Source organism: Cajanus cajan, chromosome 1 (assembly GCF_000230855.2).
Source record: "Cajanus cajan strain Asha chromosome 1, NIPB_CcT2T_4, whole genome shotgun sequence".
Classification (NCBI taxonomy): domain Eukaryota; kingdom Viridiplantae; phylum Streptophyta; class Magnoliopsida; order Fabales; family Fabaceae; genus Cajanus; species Cajanus cajan.
The window spans coordinates 32,039,586-32,047,127 of record NC_138517.1 but is presented as its reverse complement, the minus strand read 5'-3'; the positions used below and the strand labels follow the sequence as shown (position 1 = coordinate 32,047,127).

Genomic DNA, 7,542 nt, shown 5'->3' with positions numbered 1-7,542 from the left:
ATATATGGCACCTTAAATCACCATTTTTAAATAATGATATTTTTAATAGCTGCAATTTTTCGATTAAAATATTTAACCAAATTCCTTCAATAATTTAACTTCTTGTAAAACTATGGATGAAAAATAACTTTTTGTAAAAACTAAATACTATTTTAATTTGCAATTATAATATATGTACAACTTTTAAAAAATTAAATTCATTCGATAATTTTATTACTAGCAAAAAGTAAGTATTTTTCATACTCCAAAAACTTCAAATTATATAATAAAATTATAGTAAATTTTAAACTATTCATATGGGTATTTTGACCTCCCTCTAAATCTACATTGCTTCTTTCTAATAATCTTCACGTGATATTGTTATGCTACTCCACTTCCAACATTTGTGACCTAAAATAAAAAAAAAAAAAAATATATATATATATATATATATTAATAAAAAATAATAATTTGTAACATCAATGATATATTTTTAAGCCAAGACCATAAATTCATATTCATCTACTAACATTTCTTTAAACAAACTCAACAAATAAACGTTAGAAGAAAAATGTAAACCAATTCACACTAGGCACGTTTTATATCAGTTCGTTTGAAATAACGATTCTGACAATTAGAAATAAAAAGAATAACATAAAAAGGAAAAATAGAAAAGAGATATTGACATATATCACTTATTGTTAAAAACAGAGAGTTGGAGGACTTTCATTTGGTGTATGTTGGCTGCAAGTGCAAAGAATCTATATCAGTATAATATCTAAACTCTTCATTGCAATTTCCCCCATTTCTCAAGCCAGGTCCATGGGCTATTGCTCTAAACAGACATAATTGACCATCAACAAGTAGTATTGAACCATTCAAATGTTCCATATAGATTAACTTATACACAATTTCTAACTTAAGGTTTGTTTTTTGTCTCCAAGATAAAAAAAAAAAAAAAAAAAAAAAACATTGCCAACACACCAAAAAAAAATACTTAAAAAGATGATAATAGAACAGTACTAATCCAATACTTTCTATAAACATGAAAACTATCATAAGAACACTATTTTAAAACATAAAGGAAGTGACCAAGCAGTGATGGTAAATAACAATTATTTTTATTGCCGAAAATGTTATTTCTAAGTTACATTGGCACAACTTATCCCTTTGAAAAGCTAATACTAACATAACATATTTTTTTCTACAAAAGTAACACAAATGCAAAACAAATGCACTCCAACAAGAGCCCAATTATATAATATTTACCTACTTTATCAACAAATTTATGATTACTATTACCATTGTATTTTGTCTATCACATTTCACACCTTATGTTCATATTAAAGGGTAATAAGAATCGTTTTCAAGGGAGAAAAATTTTACCAATTGATTTGTGCTTGTTAGACTAGGAAAAATGAGAGTAAATAATCAAAGATGCAAAACTCTTCATTTTAGTCACCATAATTAGGTGTACGATGACAGAGAAGAAAATTTTAGAGTACTGGAATTAGAATTTATCGCTTGGGAGATGTTACGGATAAAACACTATTGAATCAATATTAAAGATAAAACCAATTTGACAAAAATCAACTAACCAAATGCACACAAGAATATTAAACTGCACAATGTAATACACTAAAAGAATAACAAACTCTAACACAAAAGATATTATATTTTACATAACCAATGGCAAAATCTCACTACAAAAAGTTATGTAATTAGTGGGGGTTTTTTCCTGGCAGTTTCAAAAAACCGCCACAAAATATTATATTTCTGGGAGTTATTTTAACCGCCACAAATTTTCAGCGGTTTAAAACCGCCACAATATTTAAATACCTGTTTTACCTTTTTATGTCACACGTGACAACCATTTTTTATATTATTTTTAACAGAATAAAATCAAAAATCAAAAACATTATTTATTCGTTCCCTCACTCGCTCACCCCCAGACCCTCACTCACTCCTAGAAGTTGAGGTTGATGTTGCGACAGGAGGCCAACCCAAGAAGAGGATGTTCAAGAAGTTAAGTTTCAGGGGCGTCGATCTCGACGCGCATCTCGACATGACCACTGATGAACTTGTGATGCTCTTCAGTGCTCGCGCTCGCAGAAGGTTCCAGAGAGGTCTCACCAGAAAGCCCATGGCATTGATTAAAAAGCTTCTCAAAGCGGTACTATTTTGTATCCTCTTTTCGCCTATGGGCTATGGTTACTGATTTCTGTATTATACTTCCATTTAAACATTAAAAGAATCACTTATGCACATTTTTTGACAATACGCTCCATTCTGTCATGTCTCTGTCTTGACTTTGGTATATTAAATATTTTTTGCATAAAATATTGTAAGAACTTTATTTTGTTATTTCTTGCAGATTTTCTTGCAAAAATAAATTTGCAAGCAATGTTTACTAAATGGTAGAAAAATTTTGCAGGTAACTTTTCTTGCGGATTTTCCTACAAATTTTAATCCGCTGGAAAAATAAAGAAATATTTAAATTTATAAAGTTAATATTTTAAAAAAACTTCAAGTCTCACATCGATTGAAAATAAAACAATTAAAGAGTATATAAGTTGGGGCAACATTTACCTTATAAGTTGATTTGTATGGTTGAGTGTTAAGGCTTATAATCTACAATCTTAGAATTTAAAAGATTATGTATCACATGTTGGAAGCATGAAAACAAATGCTTCGAATGAATTAAATGTGAGCATTTGAAAGTAGAAGAATTATTGATAGAATTTATAGTAATTTCTTTAATTTTTTGTAAAAAATATTCTTGTAGAATTTATAGTAATTTCTTTAATTTTTTGTAAAAAATATGAGTGTTATTTGTTTTTGAAGTTCTGAATAGAAATTGGCTTGTTCATGATGTTTTTCATGATCAATAATTTGTTGATTATTAAATCTATGATTGTTTTAAAAGAGGAAGAACCTCAACTAGAAAGTGCAGTACTGAATAATACTATCTTGTGCAATTTTGACTTACTATCTTCCATTTTGTTTTTTCGGGTGTTGGCTGCCTCCAGCAAGATGGCACCTAATTGGCTTTAGATCTGTAGCACACCTTCATCAAATACTTGTACTAGATGCCACAACATTTTGGCTTCCATATTGTTGTATTCCTTTCTACAAAACTGTGCTAGCTGAGTTTGTAAGTATATAAACCCTTATTAGAAGTTATTAATAGTTTCTATATTTCTTCGTCGTGGTTGATAGTTTTTATACTTCTGAGTTAATATGATTTTGTTATACTTTGTTGTTTCAGTACAATAATCTGGAACCACTGTCACCTTTGTGATTATAGTTTTTATGGTTTAAAACTATCAGAAAACGTGAGATAAATAAAAAAATATATTTTTGGCATTTAAAACTGCTAGAAAATGTAAACAAGTAAATAATAATAATTTTGTGGTAGTTTAAAATGGTGAAACATGAATTTATGCAGAATTAAAATGAATTTAAACAAATCAAACAAAACTGCAATTGTGGCCTTTTTAAACTGGTATTAAAATACATTTTTTGGCGGTTTAGAACCACCACAAAGAGATTGAATTTTTTGGCAACACCGGTAATGCAATTTGTTGCAGTTTTTAATCGCCAGAAACTACCAAAATAACCACCACAAAGTCCAGTTAGCCAATCTCACAAGGGAAAAAGATAGTTGTCAATATGAGTGCATTGGATTTGATTAAATAAGACAAAATTCTTCGAATATAAGTGAAGTGAGGAAGCATGTACCCAAATCGAATCAGAGCATCAGAACCACCTTGGAGTCTTTTCACTTATTGGGAGAGTCCTCATTTTTTGTCATGGAAGATGGAGCAGATATGCCTTTGTGCCTTGTTATCATATGTTTGCTTTAAAAGGGATTCGATGGTGAACCTTTTATGCTTTGAGTCTCTGCGACACTTACACCTTCTATTCCAAATAAATAAATAAAGAATTTAACAAATAATAAAATTTAATAATCAACAAATCTATATAATAATAAATTTCTTTTAAAATAATGTTCAGTAAAAGGGTTCACAACTTTTTCAATAACTTTATTAAAAAAAACATAACAAAATAATATATAAAATTAGAACAAGACACAAACCGCCTAATTAATAAAATGCTAGAATGAAACATGAAATAAAATTAAAATAATCGCAAATAAAATATATGCACTCATGTCACACTAATAAGATCAAATCTCGTTTTAAGCCTCCCCCCATCAAATGCATCCTCACTACTAGAAAAATTAAAATTAGAGAGGGAACAAAATTTGTCACTAAATATTATAAAATCCGTCACAAAACAAATTAGTGATGGAATTTGTGATGAAACTGATTCCGTCACAAAAATTGGCTTCACAAAATATTTAGTGACGGATAATTTCAGTTCGACACAATCAGTGACGGAATTAAGGCATCACAAATTCCGTCACTAATTTCTAATATTAAATGTTCATAAATTAATAAGATTCCGTCACAAATTGTGACGAACTTAGTGAGGGACTTTTTTCCGTCACAAATTTGTGATGGATTAAATCTGTCACAAATTTGTGCCTCTTATTAATACTACAAGTTGAGAGGGATGTTGGCCTCTCAAGAGGGGTCTATTTCACGACATTTCACTTTTTATCGTGTTTTATCCTTACTTGCACAATTTATGGGAGACTTCCCAGAAGGTCACTGATGGAATCATACTTGGGAATGGAAGAGGTGACACAGTCAAAGATCCAAGAGGAGTGGGCTAGACATGAAAGATTGGGCCAATCAAAGCCCAATGGGCCCTATGGGCTTGGAAAGCCCAAATCAAGTTTCAACATGGGTCTATCTTGATATAAACATTCTTATTATATTTTGTTAGCATAGTTTGAATATATTTTGGTCTTGTATTTTGGGCCACATAGAGTAGCATTTTAGGTTTTAGGCTTGTTGGGCCTAGTTTTGGGCTTCATGGGCCTTTGGGCTTTTGGTACCCAATATTGGGCTCATTTTCATTCTTGTAATTTTTCCTTTCCATTGTATTTGTTTGACCAATGTAATTAGGTCATTAGTTTAGGATTTAAGGAGGATTATTAGTTTAATTGAATTAGGCAAAACTAGGTTTAATTTAGCATGCATTTAAGTTGCATTTTGAGTCACATGGATGGTGCCATCTTGGCTGAACATGTGTGACTCAAATTCAACCCTAAATGCACACTAAATCATACCTAAATACACCTAGCATCAATGTGAACCGGACTTGCACATGTGAGTTAAGTTTTGAGTTCAAAATTCAAAACTAGGTTTAATTTAGCATGCATTTAAGTTGCATTTTGAGTCACATGGATGGTGCCACCTTGGCTGAACATGTGTGACTCAAATTCAACCCTAAATGCACACTAAATCAAACTTAAATACACCTAGCATCAATGTGAACCGGACTTGCACATATGAGTTAAGTTTTGAATTCAAATTCAAAATTTGAATTCAAAACTTGGCGCCACATGTGAAGCCTCCACATTGGCGCCAAGTGTCCCTAATTCCGGATCCATTTAAGCCTCCTCCTTCACTCATTGTAATCACTTTTGATATATGAAATTTGAGAGCAAATATTCTGCCAAATTTCGTCCAAAAGTCACCAAGAGAGAGCCATCACTTTTTAGGAACCCTAGCTAGGTTTCCTACCTTTTGAAGCTTTTAGGAGATTCAAAGTCACTATTACTTGGAGAAATATGACTCATGATTAAGCAATGAAAATTTTACATACTATGCAAAAAATATAAAATGTTTTTGAAATTTCTAGGAACAAAAATAGCACTTCGAAGTCTAAGTGTACAAGTTGCACTATCAAGGGAGGTGAGCTACTAAGAGCCACTTAAAAACCAAGCCTTTTCAAGTGAAAATCACTAAACTCCTTTGTGGTATCTTTGATTCCCCAAAACTTTTCACAAAAATTTTGTATGCTTTTCACAATTTGTTTGTTTTTGAAGCTAACTAAACGTGAACAATTAAAACTACACAATTCTAGACGTTTCAAGGCAGCAAAGTAAAACAAATAAAGGACAAAGGACCTTAAAGGAAGCAAGATAAGGTACTTCAAAAAGAAAAAGAAAAGATTCAAAGAGAAGTACAACTTGTTGCTTTAGAGGAAGAGATACAAAAGATTAAGCTAAGAGAAGAAAAACTTTTGAAAAAAATCCATAAAAGTAAAAGTCAAAAAAATTCCTCAAAAAATTCAACCAAGAGTTCCAATGACTCTCAAAGCCAAGACCATGATGGTAGTTTGCATATGGATGCTTATTACCAATCCCACCCTAGAAGAGTCATTAAGGAACCCAAAGTGAGGGAATCAAGGGTTGATCTCCCTTACTTTCATGGAAAGGAGGATGTGGATGCCTACTTGGATTTGGAGATGAAAGTGGAGCAAATCTTCACTTGTCATCAAGTAGGTGAAGAAAGAAAGGTTCCCTTAGCCACCTTAGCTTTCCAAGGACAAGCTATGTATTGGTGGACATCCTTGGAGAGAGAGAGAAGACTTCACAATGGTGGAATGAGTTAAGGAGTGCTATGAGAAGAAGACACATACCTTCTTATTATAGTAGGGAGCTTATGGATAAGTTCCAAAGACTCCAACAAAAGAACATGAGTGTGGAGGAGTATAGACAAAAAATGGAGTTATATCTTATGAGGGCTAGCATAAGGGAAGAGGAAAAATTGACCATTGCTAGGTTTTTGAGTGGTCTAAATTTTGATATAAGAGATAGAGTTGAGTTACTCTCTTATAGGGACCTTGATGATTTGGTCCAACTTTGTATAAGGGTGGAACAACAAAATTTGAGAAAAGGAAAAACTCAAACTAACTCTTATATCAAGAGAGACTACAAGAGGGAGGGTCAACATGACTCTTCTACAAATTCTAGTAAGGGTCTAGAAAAAGAAAAAGAAAATGAAAAAGAGAAAAATAAAAATGTTGTCACTTCTAGTAGTAAGACTAGTGATATCAAATGCTTTAAATGTCTTGGGAGAGGCCACATAGCTTCTCAATGCCCAACTAAAAAGGTAATGATTTTGAGAGGGCAAGATATTTATAGTAGTCTTGATGAATCTAGTTCTACCACTTCAAGTGATAGTGAGACTAGTAAGGAAGATCATCCAATTGAAAAGCTATATCCTGTTGATGGTGATCTTATTATAATCAAAAGGCTTCTTGGAAGCCAACCTTGTCCCACTTCACTATCACAAAGAGAGAACATCTTTCACACAAGATGTTTGGTTTCAAAAAGAAATTGTTCTCTCATTGTTGATAGTGGTTCTTGTTCTAATTGTTGTAGTACGAGGTTGGTTAACAAATTAGCCCTTACCACCATTCCTCACCCTCACCCTTATAAACTTCATTGGCTCAATGAAGGTGAGGAATTGAAGGTGAATCAACAAGTGAAGGTCAAGTTTTCTATAGGGGATTATAAAGAGAAAGTTTTATGTGATGTGATCCCTATGGAAGCTTGTCATATTTTGCTTGGTAGGCCATGGCAATTTGATAAACAAACTAAACATGATGGCCTTACTAACAAAATATCCTTCTCTCATAAAA

At 32.0% G+C, this 7,542-nt stretch overlaps 1 long non-coding RNA gene across 1 annotated transcript; it reads left to right on the top strand.

Moving 5' to 3' along the window:
- Positions 1–1,922: 1,922 nt before the first annotated feature.
- LOC145953938 (uncharacterized) lies at positions 1,923–3,186 on the top strand. The gene is made up of 2 exons (XR_014431155.1): positions 1,923–2,152; positions 3,009–3,186. It is a non-coding gene; the product is annotated as an uncharacterized LOC145953938 (long non-coding RNA).
- The last annotated feature ends 4,356 nt before the right edge of the window (positions 3,187–7,542 follow it).